We start from the raw sequence: 18,793 nt of genomic DNA, 5'->3' as shown, positions 1-18,793 counted from the left end.
AGACCACTTGGCATGGAATGACCCAATTACCTAAAAAGGGGCTTTCAGCACATTCCTAAACTTCCATGTTAATGGACAACACCTAAATGGTGTGGGGACTGTGCCTTACACTTAATATGTTTTAACTGCTACTGCAGCACATAACACAGATAATTTAACATCATCTCAACAGGTGCCATTAACTGCATCTGTGTTATCTGCAGTACAATTAACATGACTAAGCATATTTTCTCTGGGCAGATGCTGGGAATTTCCCCAACAGTTAGCACAGAGACGGAAAAATTAGTTTTCAACTGATAATTTTCTTTACATTAGTCCAAACAGATCAATCTGGATTTTCATCGCCTCATGCACATGAAAGGATCGAGGCGGGCATCTGGTGCCTGACATAATCAAGGGCGCTGGACCACTCCCGAAGGTTCCAGTGAAGAAATGTTCAAAACTTCCAGTGCCTGCACAATGAGGGAAGCTCCTCCCTGCGAAAAAGGCCAGCTACGGTGGGATCATCGCCCTCCTCAGACGGTAGAACTGACTCCACGATCTCCATAGACTCTAAGGGTGACCCTTCGGACAACACCGGGTCATCCGGGTCCGAAACGTCCTCTGGGTCCACAAAATTCCACCCAGGGATGTTTGGGCAGGAAAGAGGGAGAGATCCCAGGAGCAGCAACTTGCTGGGCCCCAGCAGGAACCGGTTGGGGAGAAAATCCTGTTTCAATAGAAATGCCTGATACAATAATAACACAAATTCTGGCGAAAAGGCTCAGCTAGAGACTCTCCGGCCCCTGAAACCATGCCCCCGCCAGTCGGAGCCAGGTCCAGAGGCTCACAGGCCGCGGACTGAAATTTGGGAGCCACATGCGATGAGGAACGCGCCGGAACAGAAAAAATGGCGCCCACTGATGCTTGCAGTCCCACCTGCCCTGAGAAACCCACCAAACTTCCCCCCTGGCATCTCTGCCTCACTGCCCACATGAGGAGACTCACTATCCCGCTGCCTGCTTGCGGCCGCTGGATGCCGGTAGGACTCACACTCTCCCCGACGCTGCTCTCCGGTTCCCACACCGGAAGCAGCATTTTGCCATCTCCAAAGGCACAGACATACTGCCCAAAACTACTGACGGTGCCGAGCTGTGCATGGCCTCACTGCTGAAACGTCCTCCACTGGAAAGCAAAGGGAACCCCAAAAGGAATCGCTTACCTCGTTTTTTTTTTTTTTTATGAGACAGGAGAGAAATCCAGCACCCAATCAGGCAAACAGCCCTGGGTCAACGGAGGATAAGGAAAGGGGAGACCGGGAGGGACCTGGCACCACCAGGAGTACATCAGAAACTGCAAACAGCACTCAATCCCTGTCTGTGCTCAACCAGGCCTGAAGGACACCAGGAGCCAGATCAATTCAGAGCTGCACAGATATGTCCCTCCACCTGCTAGATAGAGAGAATACTGAGGTTTGGCTGGCTGCACAGGTCCACATATAGCAAACCTCGGAGGTTCTCTCTATCTCCAAGTGCTGGTAGATGGACATAATTCACAAGTCTCTGGACTGATCTGTGGAATTTGAAGTTAGCACACAGTAATTTTGGTAACAACTATACAGTAACTGCAAAACTTCACCGTACTTTAATAAAAGACCCCTTACTAAGTCAGAGGTCAAGCACAGGTTCCCTGATATTAGGTAAACATGATTCAGCTGTGATGAGTCCAAAAGGACTGCTTAAGTGCTGGCTGCCCCCTCTGCAGCATTCTCTCTTTTAAATAATGTTTGGCTTGTAAACCTTACCAGATTGCAGCACTGGAAACTGAGGACTTTTATCCACACAGCATAAGACAGTAATGGTGAGCACTTCTGACTATGCACACTGACCCATGTCTGGGTAGACATCATCTCACAACTCTTCGCTTCACCTCTTCGCTGAGATTGCTAACTATTTTAAGGAAGCTAACTTCCTTTTGAACTATTTGTATACTGTAGCCATCAAAGCAGATGTATTGAAAAAGAATATATCACAATGAATAGTACAATCAGTGGCAAGACAAAAATCAAATAAATGAAAAACTACATATTTCACATAGATTCAACATTAGTTATTTATAAAGTTTCAACAGAACTCCATTTTCATTCATAGATATCCAAGTAGTTATGAAGACCAGTCTCTGCTATTGGGATGCTTTTTACATGATTTTTCTAAACAAAGTACAATTCCAACAATAAGCAACCAGATAAATTGAAACTGCACAATTAGATCGGTAATCCAACAGACATATTTCTGTGGCATGCTATCAGCAGGACTCTGCATGGTCTGTTTTCAGAACCCAGTCCTTGGAATGTCTCTCTGCACAGACTCATTCTTCCTCATGGCTTCACTAACCCACTTCTTCCCTTCCACTGGGTCCACTTCCTGCCCCAAGAGTCTCTTCTCTGCTTTTATGGAGATGGAGGAGAGAAGACAGTGAGAAGACAGGAAATAAGCAGGAAGAGGAAGTGAGAGATGAAGCAACACTGGAGAGGAAGAGGGACTGCAAGGAGACAAAGATGCAGGAAATGAGGCTGAAAGGAAAGAATGATGGAAAAAGTGGACATATACTGTAAGTGTCCACTTCTTTCTCTTCTCTATGTCACTTACTAGTTACAATAGTGGCCCTACTAATATTGAGTGGATGAGGTCAGAGATGAGGGTGTTGAATCTCTGATACTCCCCAGTGGAGGGAGTCTTTTCCAAGGAGTGTATTCTCTGTATCTTCTGTGGAGCTGTTGGGAAGAAATGTCTAGTACTGTACATGCACCTTGCAGCAATTACTTTGTAGGCTGTATTGACTTTTGATTTTCTGTATGGATTGAATCAGATTTAAATGCACTGTTTGCTGAGTCATTCATTTTCATCAAGTACCCTAGTATAAAGTTTAATTCTGGAACAAACCCAACCAGAGTGACTGTGTGTGGAATTTTGTTTTTGCTGGGCAATGCCAGAGACCTAGAGACTTTGAAGGACTATAGTGTATCTAGATTTTCAGAAAGCTTTTGATAAAGTTCCTCATGAGAGGCTCCTGAGAAAATTCAACAGAGTCATGGGATAGGAGGCAATGTTCTGGTGTGGATTAGGAATTGGTTACTAGACAGAAAACACAGGGTAGGGTTAAATGGTCATTTCTCTCAATGGAGAAGGGTGAATAGTGGAGTGCCACAGGAATCTTACTGGGACCGGTGCTATTTAACATATTTATAAGTGATATGGAAATTAGAACAACAAGCGAGGTGATTAAATTTGCAGATGATGCAAAACTATTCAAAGTTGTTAAAATACATGCAGACTGTTAAATATTGCAGGAAGACCTTAAGAAACTGAAAGACTGGGCATCCAAATGGCAGATGGAATTGAATGTGGACAAATGCAAGGTGATGCACATTGGAAAGAATAATCCAAATCATAGTTACCTGATGCTAGGGTCAACCTTGGGGGTCAGCAACCAAGAAAAAGATCTAGGTGTCATTGTAGATAATACACTGAAATCTTCTGCTCAATGTGCGGATGTGGCCAAAAAAAGCAAACAGGATGCTAGGAATTATTAGGAAAGGGATGGTGATTAAGACCAAAAATACTATAATGCCTCTGTATTGCTCTATGGTGCGACCTCACCTTGAGTACTATATGTTCAGTTCTGGTCACCGTATATCAAAAAAGATATAGTGGAATTAGAAAAGGTTCAAAGAAGAGCAACCAAAATGATAAAGGGACCAGGACTCCTCTCACATGAGGAAAGACTAAAGAGGTTAGGGCTCTTCACCTTGGAAAAGAGATAAGTGAGGAAAAATATGACCGAGGTCTACAAAATCCTGAGTGGTGCAAAACGAGTAGAAGTAAAGGAAAATTAATTCTTATCTGATAATTTTCTTTCCATTAGTCCCAACAGATTAATCCAGATACTTGTGGGTTATGTCCCTCTACCAGCAGATGGAGGTAGAGACAGAACTTCAGAGATAGCTATAAGAGGTCATGTGCAACCAGCTTCTCTTCAGTATTTTCGATACCAAAGCAGTGGACCTTCAGACTTCCCAATAATACAATACCCTCCTGCTTCTGTGAATCAAATTTGGAACCTCAACCATCAAACCGTGAGGTGGCAGTATACCACAGGAAGGGACGCTGTTATAATCTGTTGCCTAGCCATTGTTTAGAAAGGTGTCACCCGCTCATAATTTGTTGTTGGTTTTTTTTGAAAGAAAAGGAACCAAACGCAGGAACTGGTCCAATTATAAGAAATGTAATAAACATAACATTTATTCATTCAACGTATGGTAAAGCTCTGGAACTCTTTGCTAGAGTAAGTGGCAAAAGCAGTTAATGTAGCTGGGTTTAAAAAAAAGGTTTGGACAAATTGCTATAGGAAAAGTCCATAAACCATCATTAAGATTTCTAGGAAGGTATGTGGTGGGCATGGTTTGGGTGGTCCTTCAAAATATACATATATTCTTTATAACGGGGTGGCAATACATACATATTTCAGAAAATTTCTCTGTTGGCACTTACATCTGGTTGGATTGGGCTAATTTTTCACTTGAACCGAAGCACAGGAGAAGAGATGGAAGGGCAACTAGTGCTTACCTCTCAGGGGTTCAGGACTGATGTTAGAGGGGTGCAAACAAGGCACTTGCCCTGGGTCTCCATGCTATGGGCCCCCTAAGCCTGTCTGAAGCTGAAGGAGATGATGAGGCATATTTTCAAAGCACTTAGCCTTCCAAAGTTCCATAGAAACCTATGGAACTTTGGAAGGCTAAGTGCTTTGAAAATATGCCTCATAGTATTCTAGTAGGCTTTGAGACCTTCTCCCAAATTTCTGACTTGGGACCCAGTATGCTTAAATATCAGCCCTGTTGGGATTAAAAACTTCAAAAAAGTTAGCATTTTGGAGTTCAATCCTTAAGCGGAATGATGCCACTCTTTTTATATACATGTCTTTTTTAAAATGGCTTCCTGTTCTTTATGTGCTGCCAAAGGCACATGTATTTACCATGGTACTGTATTTTATAAAAAGCTATTGCAGTTTTGCATACACAGACAGATGCCTCTTTTCTGAGCTAGACATCCTATACCAAATTGGGCTTCATGTGTCTAAGAGTAACTGCTACGCATTATCAGCCATAAAATATTCTCTGAGGGTATGCAAATACATGAGAGGATCCTCTCAAGAGAAAGCCAGACCTATTGGCTAATCACAGAGCTTTTCCCTAGTGAGTGGCAACCTGCTTCCTTGGCTACATTAGGTTATCTGCCACTTTATCTATATGATGATGGCCAATTAGAAAATGCTGAAGACTACTTTTAATAGTCCTCATCTACTTTTTCACCATACTCTCCATCTTCTCTAGGTACATAACCAAATCTGTTTCCCTAGCAATATCATTTCCATTGCACCACTCTTCCTCCCTCAAGTCCTCTTAGGTAGGCATAAAAGTTAGTACATAATGTGTCAAATAATTAACCACCCCTAGGGCATCCAGCAAAGTTCAATTCAAATGCACAAATTGATTCCCAAGAAAGCTATAATTATTAATATGACTAGCTAGAATTCAGAGAAGACTTCATCCTAGAAATCACTTCCCTAAGGACATTTAATGAAAGGTATACCTATGTACAACAAGAAGGAAGTTGATTGCTGTCATAGCTTTCAGAGTTTTTGAATAAAAATATCACATAAACATAGATGGCAAAACCACGTAATGATTTGATACACTCTTTCTGCCCATCAGATCCTGTTTGACCTCTATTTATCCTCTCCTTTGCCACTGTAAAGGGGTCCTCCACTTCCGTTTTGGGGTTGTAACTGGAAGTCCAGTTCAGGGCACAGGGTTCTATTGCAGCACCACACTTTAATCAAGATCAGTGGCGTACCAAGGGCAGGGCGGTCCGCCCCAGGTGTCAGCAGGTGGGGGGGTGCTCCGCTCCCGCTGCTCCCACCCAAAGGGCCGCTGGCGCTGCAGTCCCCACCTGCCTACCAGCTCTGGTGACAGACTACAGCCCTCTTCTCCTGCCACCACCCTGCCTTTTAAAAAAAAATCTGTGAAGCGGCGTCGCAGGCAGCGCCTTGTGTCTGCCCTGCTTGTAAAAGAAGCAAATCTCCTCATCGTCGTCGGGCCTTCCCCTCACTGTGTCCTGCCCTCGCGGAAATAGGAAGTTACCTCAGAGGAGGGCAGGACACAGTGAGGGAAGGCCCGACAAGGACGAGGAGATTTGCTTCTTTTACAAGCAGGGCAGACGCGAGGCGCTGCCTGTGACGCCGCTTCACAGATTTTTTTTTTTAAAGGAAGGGTGGTGGCAGGAGAAGAGGGCTGTTGTCTGTCGACGGAGCTGGTAGGCAGGTCGGGTCGGGGGGAAGCTCAGATGGGAGAAGGGGACTGGGGTGGGGTGGGGAGGGGGTTCTCAGATGGAAGAAGGGGACTGGGGTGGGGATTCTCAGATGGGAGAAGGGGGCTGGTGGAAAAATGGGGCATGCCTGGGTCAGGTGGGAGAATGGGTCTGGGGCTGAAAAGGGGGGCCCCTAATGCAAGGCATGTGGATGAAGGGGGCTGGAACTGAGGTCTGAAAAGGAGGGTAGGTAGGATAAGGGAGCTAGTACTGGGACGGGGGCTGAAAAGGAGACAGGGAGAAGTGGCTGGGGCTGAAGCTCAGGACCGGTGAGAGAAAAGGGCTGGAGTTGAAACTGGGGGCTGAAAAGGGGACAGGGAGAAGTGGCTGGGGGCTGAAGCTCGGGACTGGTGAGAGAAAATGGCTGGGGTTGAAACTGGGGGCTGAAAAGGGGACAGGGAGAAGTGGCTGGGGGCTGAAAAGGGAGGGCAGGTGGAAGATGTGGGCTGGGGCTAGAACTAGGGGCAGGTGGGATAAGGGGGCTGGAACTGGGGGCTGAAACAAGGGGCAGAGAGAGAGGGGACAGATCCTGGATGGAAGAGGGAGCGAGAGGGAGGGCAGACCCTGGATGGATGGGAGAGGGAGGGCAAATAGTGGATTGAAGGGGCAGAGAGAAAGGGCAGACAATGGATGGAAGGGATAGAAAGGGAAGACAGTGAATGGAAGGGGGAGAGGGGGGAGACAGGGGCAGATGGTGGATGGAAGGAGCAGAGATAGAGGGCAGATGTGGATGGAAGGGGCAGGGAGAGAGGGCAGACACTGGATGGAGGGGACAGCAGAGAGGGCAGACACTGGATGGCAGAGAGAGAACGAAGACAGATGTTGGATGGAAGGAAGACAGTGGGAAGAAGACGAGGAAAGCAGAAACCAGAGACAACAAACTGTAAATAAAATATATATTTTTATTTTTTTGCTTTAGAATAAAGTAGTATTGTAGCTGTGTTAATAAATGTTTATATTAGAACATGTAAACAAGGTAATCTTTTTATTGGACTCATTTTAATACATTTTGACTAAATTTCGGAGAACAAAACCCCCTTCCTCAGGTAAGGATAGGACACTGTAACAGCACTATACAGTACTGACCTGAGGAAGGTTGTTTTGGCCTCTGAAAGCTAAATGTATTATTCCAATAAAATGGTATTATTTTATTTTCTATATTTGTTTTATTTCTATTTGTTAATTTGTAAAGTGGTGATTGGTTTTTTCAAATTTACATCTGCTGTCTTTATATTTTGCACAGTACTAGGGGACATTTTCTGTTTCTGTGGTGTTGCATTGTATGCAGAGTCTGGCATCTTGGGGGTTCAGTTTAATTTTTGTCTAAATAGAAAGTTTATTATTACTTATTCTATAGTGGATTAGGGTGTATCTGTGTTTGTGAAAAAGACATGGCTTTCAGTTGGCATTGACTGTGCAGGATTGACGACCTGTACTATTCTGTCTGGTTTCGTTTTACAATAGGTGAATTGATGTTCTAGTGCTCACTGTAGTGTTTAAGATACTTTCCTTTGTGTGACTCGTAGAAATGACTGCTTATGGTATGGTAGAATTGCTCTATAGGTCCTGAGTGTTTTGTATTCTCGGTATGTCTAGTACTGGATTTTGGAGGGGGGTGTTAAAAAATGACCAGCCCCGGGTGTCAACTACCCTAGGTACGCTACTGATCAAGACTCCGTTCAAACAAAAAGTTTTAATTCATACCCAGTTCCACAAAACCCAATCAAACTCCAAAACCTCAGGCTCCATTCAGCTCAAAAGCTCAAGTAAAAAAAAAAAACAATGATCACATCACCTTTCCTCCTGCTGGCACGTCAACAGCCCTATAGCAAGGAGGGCTGGTAGTTCACCTCCCACTTCACAGTAGCAAACTCCTGTGGCCTCCCACAACTGCCTTTAAGTGCTGGAAAGGTTGGCTTTTGTATCTTCTCATTCCATGCTGGCTTGCTCCTCTAAGCAAAGAAGTTCTGGAGGCAGGTCCTTTCCCTCCTCCACATACTCCATAGATTAATTTAGCTCTGAGCAGACATTCTCCCCTCTCGGACTTCTGAGAGCTTTCAGGAGATCTGCCCTCTCCTCCTCACAGCTGGGAGGAATTATATATTGATTTCACAATCACGAAAATTGGGCTTCTTGACTGCTACTCCCTCTGCTGGTAGCTGGAGTAACTGGCCCCCCTTTTCCTGGACTTACTCCCATTCCTGCTAATGTTAGAAGTCCCTTCCGTGTTTTTGGGTCCACCCCTCTCTTTCAGTCTCATAAGGGATTCTCGGTATGGTAGTTCTGGTGTTGGCTGCTTCTGTGTACATTCACGTTTACCTGCCTTATCACACCATGCCCCTGGAATCCCTTCACAACCTGATCCATGCATGCCCGAATTCTCTCGCTTTTATGGTTCTTATCATCTCTGCACAGGCAACTTATAAATAAATTAAGTGCCCTCAGTATGAAGTGAATGAGTGGATTAGAAACTGGTTGAGTGGAAGATGACAAAGGCTAGTGACAAATGAAGTTCACTCTGAGGAAAGGGATGTTACCAGTGGTGTGCCGCAAAGATCAATTCTTGGTCTATTTTTTTTCCAGGTTTTTGTGAGTGATATTGTGGAAGGGCTCTCTAGTATGGTTTGCCTCTTTGCGGATAATAATAGAAAGCACAAAGAGGGATCTAGTGAAGCTTAATGAATGGTCTAGAATTTGACAGCTAAGCTAAAAAAAACCACAGAGTCATGCATCTGGGCTGCAAAATCATAAGGGAGTGGTACAGTATAGGGGGTGAAGTAGTTCTGTGCCCAGACAGCACGACTTGGGAGGGGGAGGTGATCATATCTGATGAGCTTAAGATGGCCAAATAGATAAAAAGGCAAGGTAAAAGCCAGAATGATGCTTGGATACACAGGGAGAAGATTGGCCAGCAGTGCCTTTGGATATGTCTCTGGTAAGACCACATTTTTTTTTTGGGGGGGGGGGGGGGGGGGGGGCGGGAGTTATCAGTTATCAATGTGGGCTATCATGAAGGTAAGTTATTTTACCACTAACTTGTGCTATTTTAGCATAGGTCCCCATTTTATACAACGAGACCTAGTTACTAATAGGCAACACAATTGTACAAGCAATAAATCTTTTTTTCTTTTTACCTTAATACAGGTAGCCAAGTCTGATGGTGATTCTTTAGTGACTAAAGAGAGGTAGGGTAGTGATTTTAGGCTGTTTATCCTACCTCAGCCATCAGAATAGATAGCTTTATCTATCCTACCAATTGTGGCAAGCTACATAGAAAAATGCTTCAGTAAAACAGAATTTTTAAACATTTAGAAAGAAGAATTATAAAAGTTATGAACATTTTATGCTTATTCTCAAATAGGTAGTTAGGTCCAATGCCCATTTTCTAGTGACCAAAGTGGGGTTCAAGTGAACAAACACAGTAAACTACTTTATTGAAAGGCCTTATTAATATCCAGAAAGACATTATCTACCAAACCCAACTCTATTTCACCATTAAGTCACCTTGGCAAAAATATTTAATTAGGTGTATTTAGCAAGATCTGCTCATGATACCAGTTTATAATCCTGTAATCTATTGTCTTCAAGGTACCACACTATTATTTTTTTTTTCAACAGTATTTCTGTTACTTTGCCCAAACAGTTGTATAGTTGTCATCTTCTCCTTTGCTCCAGTCCTTTTGAAGTGACACTTCATCTGCTCTTCTCTAGTCTCTTTGAAAGTTCCTTTCTCCAGTGATAAGTTCAGTAGAGTCTCTAAGCAGCTCAGTTATGCATTTTTGGGCTCCTTCTGTATCCTGGGATGTACCTCATCAGTTTCAATTACTTTGCCAATTTATACTTCACATTGCGAGTACCTCCAAAAAGATCTCTGCAGATGGGATGGCATACAATGCACAATAACTTATTACCTTAGGCCCATCGTCGTTTGACCAAATTATTTGTTCAAGGTATCTGTTTTCTGCTATCTTCTTCACCAATCCTATATTCTCATTCATTAGTCTTTGGTCTTCCTCTTTTTACTTAAGCCTCTAAATTGACATCTGGCTTTACGACAGGGAAATCTAGTCCTCTGTTTGAACTTATACTCATCTAAGTTCTCTTCTTGCCTCCCTCTTTGACTATTTGTATTTTCTGAAAGTCATTTATTTTTTTGATTTTACTCCTGCTCTTGCTTGGTGAACCACAGAGGTTTCTTTTTCTCTTTCTCTCATTTATTTATTTGGATTTATTAATTGCCTTTATGCAAAAATCCAATAGCCAGGTCAACTGGCCACCTAAAATTTGGCACCCAGTTCCTAAATTCAGAAAAGCAAAGAATAAAAAGAAAAGAAGCAAAAAAAAATGACTTTGGGCGGGTTTTGGGCTGGATTTGGGCTCGTTTGGGTGGGAAAAATTTTTTCCACCTGGCAACCCTGAAAGAGAGAGCTCAGTTTGATAGGAGATATGCTAAGGATGTCATTCTGAGGCCAGGCTAAGTCTAAAGCAGGAGAAGGTATTCTCTGCAGCCTATCAAGCAGCAAATTGGTGGAATATGCTACAACTATATATACATCATGAGACTAATTATCTGACCTTCTACAAAATGTTGAAGACCTGGCTATATGGAAAATGTGTAATAGTTTGAGTTTTGCTGAGTTTACATGTTCTTGAGATGTTCTGTGATCTAGGGTACGCCCTGTTCTTGATAAGTAAGCTGCACTAATCTAAGTTTTTGGTATGTGTGGCCTAGAAGTAGCAATTAAAAACAAAAAAACAACTAAGGACACTACTACTCACTATACTAACTAATCAGAATACAATGACAGTCTGGGTGTTTTAGTTTTCTCAACTCTTAAGTGAAGATCTAGGTTTAATTTCTTGACTGGACTCTTCACTACTCAAGTAGCTGGAATTGAGAGTATCCTGGAGGCAGGTGTAAGTTTCCAGAGGAAGGAAGTTTGGCACTGGAAGTAACTCTGGACGCTGGCATCCTGTTCCAAGCCACAAGAAGTTACTAGAGTATTTGGCCTGGAAAGTATATGGGAGAAATCAAAGAAAACAGTGGAAGCTGCACGTGATGCCTCCCTCCCAACAGACAGATAGGAACAAGAGACTGGCCTTGAAAAGAAAGAAAAATGAAACCAGATGGGGAACATGTCTAAGACTGCTGAATCAGAGTTCCAGCATGTTAAAATCTTTGCTAATTGCTTATTCATGTGATAGGGCACCAAATTACACTCCATGGAAGAAAGGCAAGGACAGGTGTTATCCTAGGGTTGCCAACTTCTTAATAAAGAAAATCCCAACGCCTGCCCCTCTGTTGCCCGCCCCATGCTTCGCCTCCAAGTCCCTTGCAACACCTACCGTTTCCTCCTTTCCCCGCCCCACTCCTCTACAATTAACTGCCCACACTAGGGTTGCTATCTCAGAAGAAAAAACTGCCACATGTACACATGTTCCATAAATATTTCACAAACTTTATATAACAAAGAGGATAATTTTTTATGAACATGTAATTCAGACAAAGAAAGCACTATATGGCAAGAATATTTTTCAAACTTTTTGTAGGATTTGCAAAAAACACACCAGAGCATAAACCAGATTCAAACCTTTTAGCACAAACAATGCTGTAGTACAGCAAGAAGTCACTCTGTGTTGAACTGCAACAGCTCAGGTTGCCAGTGGAAGCTCAGGTTCTGTGGCAAAAAATTACAAAACTATGACAACTCTGTGAAATTCTGTGTCCCGTCCGCACATACTGACAAAAACTATAACTGTGACTGCTTTCCTGGCAGAAAAGTTTATTGGGAAAACTGTGCACATTATGGATATAGGCAGGTGGCACCTTATGACTAACTAAAATTATAGTACAGTTTTGAAGTCACATCAGGCCAACACACAATCCCTCCACTGCAAAACACTATGTAGAAACTTGTACCACAACTCAGAACCTTACTGTAATATAATGGCACTGACTCCCTGGACTCAAAGAGCAACAACCTTACCCGCGAAAAAGCGGCACTAGAAATATTACACAGGGCCCTAAAACACCAATACACCACCAAGTAAGAAAACAGAAGTGGGAATGTTACACAATCTCTACACAGAAACTACATGCTAACAGAATACCATACCTTGGCCGCATGCACAAAAACAGACCATCCCTCAACAAATATGAACTAAGGGATCACTGATCAGTAATAGAGATGTGAATGCAAAAAACTGAACTGGAAATCTCAAGAAAACAGATTTGCATATACAGCAATAATAGGAAAATAAAAACAAATGCAAAGTAACAGATGTGCACTTCTAAAAGCTAACATATTCCAACTATGTTTAAATGATTTTTATTGAGTTTTTCAGAAAACATATACATTCAACATTATGCAACATACTCACAGCATTGTAAGTCTCTGCAACTAACAACTGATCTTCCAACCATTAAAATGCAAGATAAAATACTTTTTTCTATTGTTGTTGTCTGAGCATTTTTGATTTTCCCATTCACTTTGATCCCAGTGTCTCTTTCTGCCTGTCTTTGTAGGGTTCAGTGATATTGGAGGCAGGGTTATGAGTGGCACTAGCATGTTTTTACTGGTATCATGGTTTATTGCTTTCTTGGATGAATGATTGAACTTCAATTGATGCCGTTTCTTTCCTGTACCAGAATGGAGTTCCTTTCTTTTGTTAATAATGTTTGTAAATTGTCTAGATTTGGCATTGCTGAAGATTGGCAATTCATTAAATCTCAAAATAAACATAAAAATGTCCACTGCTCATTCCCTTTCTTTTCAGCACTGCCCCTCTCTGTGCCCCCCTCTCATTCTCAAACCCCTTTCCAGAATTGCCTCTCTCTCTGCCCCTATCTCATTCCAGCACTGCCCTAGATTCCCTCTGCCTAGCATATCTTCTTTATGCCCCTGAGTCCCCTCTCGCTTTCCTTCCTCCCACACAGCCCCAGCCCCCACCCCAGGGCCAGGCTAACATTCTCTCCGGTCTCTCCCTGATAACCCTCCCAGTCTGGCATCTCTCCCCTCCTTCCTTACTGCTCCCCATAGGTCCATCAGTTCTTCCCCTCTCTTCTCCCCCCTCGATCCATTCTTTCTCTCTTGTCCCCCTCCCCAATGAAAGGGCACATCTTAATGAATAATAAATCTCCTGATAGCCCTAGTAGGAAAGAATAAAAGAAACTAACAACAATCGTTAGGGAAAATACATTTTCATCTCTTAAGATTGATACCTAAAATACTGAATGGAGTGGAACGGGTGTGGGGGCTAGGGTTGCTTGGTATTGACTATTTCTTCCTCCTCCCCCAAGTCCCTTCAGAAGGAGAGAAAAAAGTCATTTGCATCTTCAAGTATAAATCCATTTATCTTCCATATGTTTTATACCGCTTCTGGCCACTTTTGCTAATTTTGAAAATTATCCATGCTGGAAACAGGTTTTCTCCCCCATTGTTCAAGCTCCTATAAAGATATGACCGTGCTTAATCTGGGGTTGCAGAAGCAGGTTCAAGGCATAAAAGATTGGGACTTGATTGTAGATGGTCAAAGCAGAAACCAAAAGTGAGCTGTTCCTGTGAGGTGGAAGCTCCAATTCAAAAGTAAATATTTCAAGAAAGAATGTGAGCAAAGCAGAACTGCCAAGTTACCCAGCTCCAGGAATGAAACTTTATGGTCAGTCCTGGTTTTGAATTTACATTCCAAAGCAGTGTGGAATTTGAAGACCCAGATTCTACCCCTTTGAAATCATTGCTATTGTAACCCAGGTCTCGCCACTACTAGCTCAGGTCCAAAACCTCGACCTGGTTCACAGGCATAAATTATGCTCTCATTCTCTCCTGTCACGGTGTCACAGGGGATCACACACACACACACTGCACTCAAGTCCCAATTCATCTGCAGTCGAGCTTGGGAGTGGGTCAATGGTCCGGAATAGAGATCCGAGGTGTGGGACCTTAAGAGAGACTTAATGGCGATACTTTTCTCAGTCTAAGGAGAAAGCGTTCTCGCTCTAACACCATAATAAAAAAACACTCTTCACTCCAATGGAAGATACCTTCACTGGAACTTCTGCAAACCGGCAGTTATACACTTTTGAACTCTTTATATACAATATTCAATCTGAGATCATTTGGGATGTTCTTAGCCACTCTCCTTCACTCCAAACACAAACTACCCATCCTGTTGTGCCAGCAATAACTCCAAAGTTGCTCCTCCTGTACTCGATATCAATCCAACTCCTTCAGGCTGTCCTCCTTCCAGCAGTGCACCTTTGCTGGGTTGCACTCCAGCCTTGGACAAGTTCCCCCTGTACTATTCCTGCTTCCAGGCTGGACACCCCTTATCCATCTGAAGCACTGGCTCCTTTCCAGTTGCTGCTTATAGAGACTGCAACAACTCCTTTATTCACCCTGAAGTTATCTCATACACTCCAGGTTCCCCCAGTGGGGTTACAGGCAACCAAAGACCTTAAATAGCTCACTCCAATCCGTTTTCCAACTCCATCCCTGCTGTCACTCCCCATAGTAATCCACTTTATCTCTGCAATTTCTCTGCCAAACCCTCCCCTGGGCAGGCCTCCCAAACTCACTCTCCAGCTCAATGGCAGAGACCTCCCTCCCCCCAGGGCCTCCGGAAAAATCTATCACTGCTGTCTTAGTAATACCCATATAAGACTAAATTCTATATGTCATGCTGAGATTTCCAGACAAAAATCAAAGTGTATTCTATAAAGTTTGCTTTAATTTAGTAGTACTTTATAGAATATGCCAAGTGCTGGTCCACACAACTAAATTTGGTCGTGGTCAATTAAGCCAACTAAAATCTAGTGTAAATCCTGAGGCCTAAATTAGGCACGGAGTAGGTGTAATTCTATAACAACGCACATAGATTTTAGAAACGCCCATGACCTGTCCATTCAACGCCCGTAATCATGCCTACTTGTCAACTATGTGACTTAGAATTTATGATTACTACATTACAGAATTTGCTTAGCAAGTAGTGCATGTAAATTCTAATTAATGCCAATTAGTACTGATAATTGCTTAACATCCAGTTATCAGCGTTGATTAGCTTGTTAAGTTATGTGAACTGTTATGGAATATACTTTGATTTCCGCACAGACATCTTGGCATGATACACAGAATCCCAGGGATAATGGGTATTACACCCTAAATTATGTAATGCACCAAGATAGGGATGTTAGAAGCCCAAGAGTATCATAAAATCTCCCTCCTGGAATTGAGAAACTTGGCAGCTTTGGCAAACTGCCTTTCTAGTCTATCCTAGAAAGAAGCAGTGGATTATTCCAAGCCAATCTTAATAATGACTTTTCTTTTAGGAAATTATCCAAACCTTTTCTAAACCCTGCTAAGCTAACTGCTTTTACCACATTCTCTGGCAATGAATTCCAGAGTTTAATTACATGTTGAGTGAAGAAATATTTTCTCCAATTTGTTCTAAATTTACTAGTTAGTAGATTCATTGCATGGTCACTTGTCCTTGTGTTTTTGGAAAGAGTAAATCCGCTCCCCACAGCTTCATAGAAGACCTCACATCCCATTTAAACTACATGCTCCAACATGGTCTCTTCCCTAAGGAAAACGGCAACATCCTACTCATACCAATACCAAAAGATACCAAGAAAAAAAACAGACGATATCACCAACTACCACCCAGTAGCCTCCATCCGACTGGTAGTCAAACTGATGGAAAGCGTGGTCACCAAACAACTCACAGATTACACAAACAAATTCACAATACTACACGAATCACAATCAGGATTCCGTTCCAACCACAGCACCGCAACAGTACTAATCACCCTATTAGCCAAATTCAAACAAGAAATTGCAACAGGCAAAAGCGTACTTCTTCTACAATTCGACATGTCTAGTGTGTTCGACATGGTGAACCATAACATACTATTAAACACCCTAGAATACTTCGGGATTGGTGGAAGTGTACTTAACTGGATCAAGGGCTTCCTAACGACAAGAACATACTAAGTGAAATCAAAATCGACCATATCAACACCATGGATAGCAGACTGTGGAGTACCTCAAGGATCGCCACTATCACCACTCCTCTTTAACCTAATGATGACCCCACTAGCCAAGTCTCTATCCAATCAAGGCCTCAACCCTTTCATATACGCTGCTGATGTCACATTGTACATCCCTTACAAAAATGATCTAACAGAAATCACCAAAGAAATCAAACTCAGCTTAAACATCATGAACTCATGCGTGAATGCATTTCAACTAAAACTTAACACAGAAAAAACCTACATCCTCTCATCCCAATATAATATAAGCAAGCCTACCAACATAACTACCCCAGACTACACCCTCCCTATCTCAGACAACCTGAAAACTCTCGGAGTAACAATCGACCGTAACCTCACACTAGAGAGCCAAGCGAAAGCTACAACAAAGAAAATGGTTCATTCAATGTGAAAGCTCAAACGGGTGAAACCTTTCTTCCCGAGGGAAATATTCCGCAACCTGGTGCAATCCATAGTACTAAGCCATCTAGACTACTGTAACGGAATATATGCGGGATGTAAAGAGCAAATCATAAAAACACTCCAAACTGCACAAAACACAGCAGCCAGGCTTATATTCGTAACTAGATTTGAAAGCGCCAAACCTCTACCAGAAAAACTACACTGGCTCCTAATCAAAGAACGTATCGCGTTCAAAATCTGCACCCTGGTTCATAAAATCATCTTTGGCAATGCCCCAGGATACATGACAGACCTTATAGACCTACCAAACAGAAACACAACAAGATCAACACGAACATACCTAAATCTCCACCACCCAAGCTGCAAAGGACTCAAATACAAATCAACCTATGCATCCAGCTTCTCTTATATTAGCACGCAACTATGGAACGCACTTCCAATTGCTGTGAAAACAACATATGACCACCTAAACTTCCAGAAACTCCTAAAGACTTACCTATTCGAAAAGGCATACCCTAACGATCCAACCTAAATGCCTTAACCCCGCAACACAACAAGATATAAGTTCGTACTAGACATAACTTAACCCTTCTTCCTTATAACCCCCAATGTGCCTCTCACACTTGATCATTACCCTGCCATTAACCTAACTTTGTATTTGTTCATACCGGTATTGGCGATCGCCTCTACTGTACAATGTAAGCCACATTGAGCCTGCAAATAGGTGGGAAAATGTGGGATACAAATGTAACAAATAAATAAATAAACTTGTGATTCACATCTACCCATTCCACTCCATTCAGTATTTTATAGACCTCTATCATATTTCCCCTCAGCTGTCTCTTCTCCAAGATGAAGAGCGCTAGCTGTTTTGGCCTTTCCTCATAGGGAAATCATCCCATCCCCTTTATCATTTTCATTGCTTCTCTGTACCGTTTCTAATTCTGATATATCTTTTTTAAAATGTGGTGACTACTACTGCACACAATATTCAATATGCAGTCACACCCTGGAACAATGCAAAGGCATTGTAATATTCTCAGTTTTGTTCTCCATTCCTTTCCTAATAATTCCTCACATTCTATTTGCTTTCTTAGCTGCTGCTGCTGCATACTGAGCAGAGGGGTTCAACGTATCATCAATAATAATAACTAGATTTTTTTCCTGGTCGGTGACTTCTAAAGTGGAACCTTGCAATACGCAGCTATAGTTTGGGTCCCTCTTTCCCACATGCATCTATTTGCATTTGCTCACATTAAACATAATCTGCCATTTGGATGTCCAGTCTTCCAGTCTTGTAAGGTCCTCTTGCAATTTCTCAAAAACCTCTAGTGATTTAATAACTTTACATAATCAGCAAATTTAATGGCCTCACTAGTTATTCCCATCTCTAGATAATTTATACATATGTTAAAAAGCAGCAGACCTAGCACAGATCCCTGGGGAACTCCACTATCTACCCTTCTCCATTAAGAATAATGTCCACAATGAATATGCATGGAAGATTTGCATACAATGGGTCTCCAATACATACAACTGTATCTCATGCATATTCACTGTAGTAATCCTGAAACCTGACTGATTTGGTGTGCCTCCAGGAGAGGGTGAGCAACACTTTTATAACCACTAGCCCACTCCCTCCACTATTATCACGGCATACCAGTTTGACCCACTATTAGCTTCCCACTGGGGAGGAGGCTGTTCTGATTCTAGAGTTGTATTGTATAATGGTACTGACCAATAACACAGTGATTACTGAACCACACACAAAGCATGAAGGAATAAAATACAACCACTAAAGCCTTATTGCCCTGCACTATAACAGAGTATCATTTACGAGCCCTGCTAAGGAAGCAAATCTTGTAAAACAGAAATAAAGGCCTACGTCTCAGCAAGAGGATCTGCTACAAAGAATGTAATAAATATAATAGCAGACACA

The 18,793-nt window shown here is 42.5% G+C and overlaps 1 long non-coding RNA gene across 1 annotated transcript in view; it reads right to left on the bottom strand.

Moving 5' to 3' along the window:
• The window catches only part of LOC115465153, an 83,327-nt gene that overhangs the window by 45,200 nt on the left and 19,334 nt on the right, over positions 1-18,793 (bottom strand). The window lies entirely within an intron of this gene.

This window comes from Microcaecilia unicolor, chromosome 3 (assembly GCF_901765095.1).
Source record: "Microcaecilia unicolor chromosome 3, aMicUni1.1, whole genome shotgun sequence".
NCBI lineage: Eukaryota > Metazoa > Chordata > Amphibia > Gymnophiona > Siphonopidae > Microcaecilia > Microcaecilia unicolor.
Note: the sequence above shows the minus strand (reverse complement) of the source record. Positions and strands in the feature narration are given on the sequence as shown.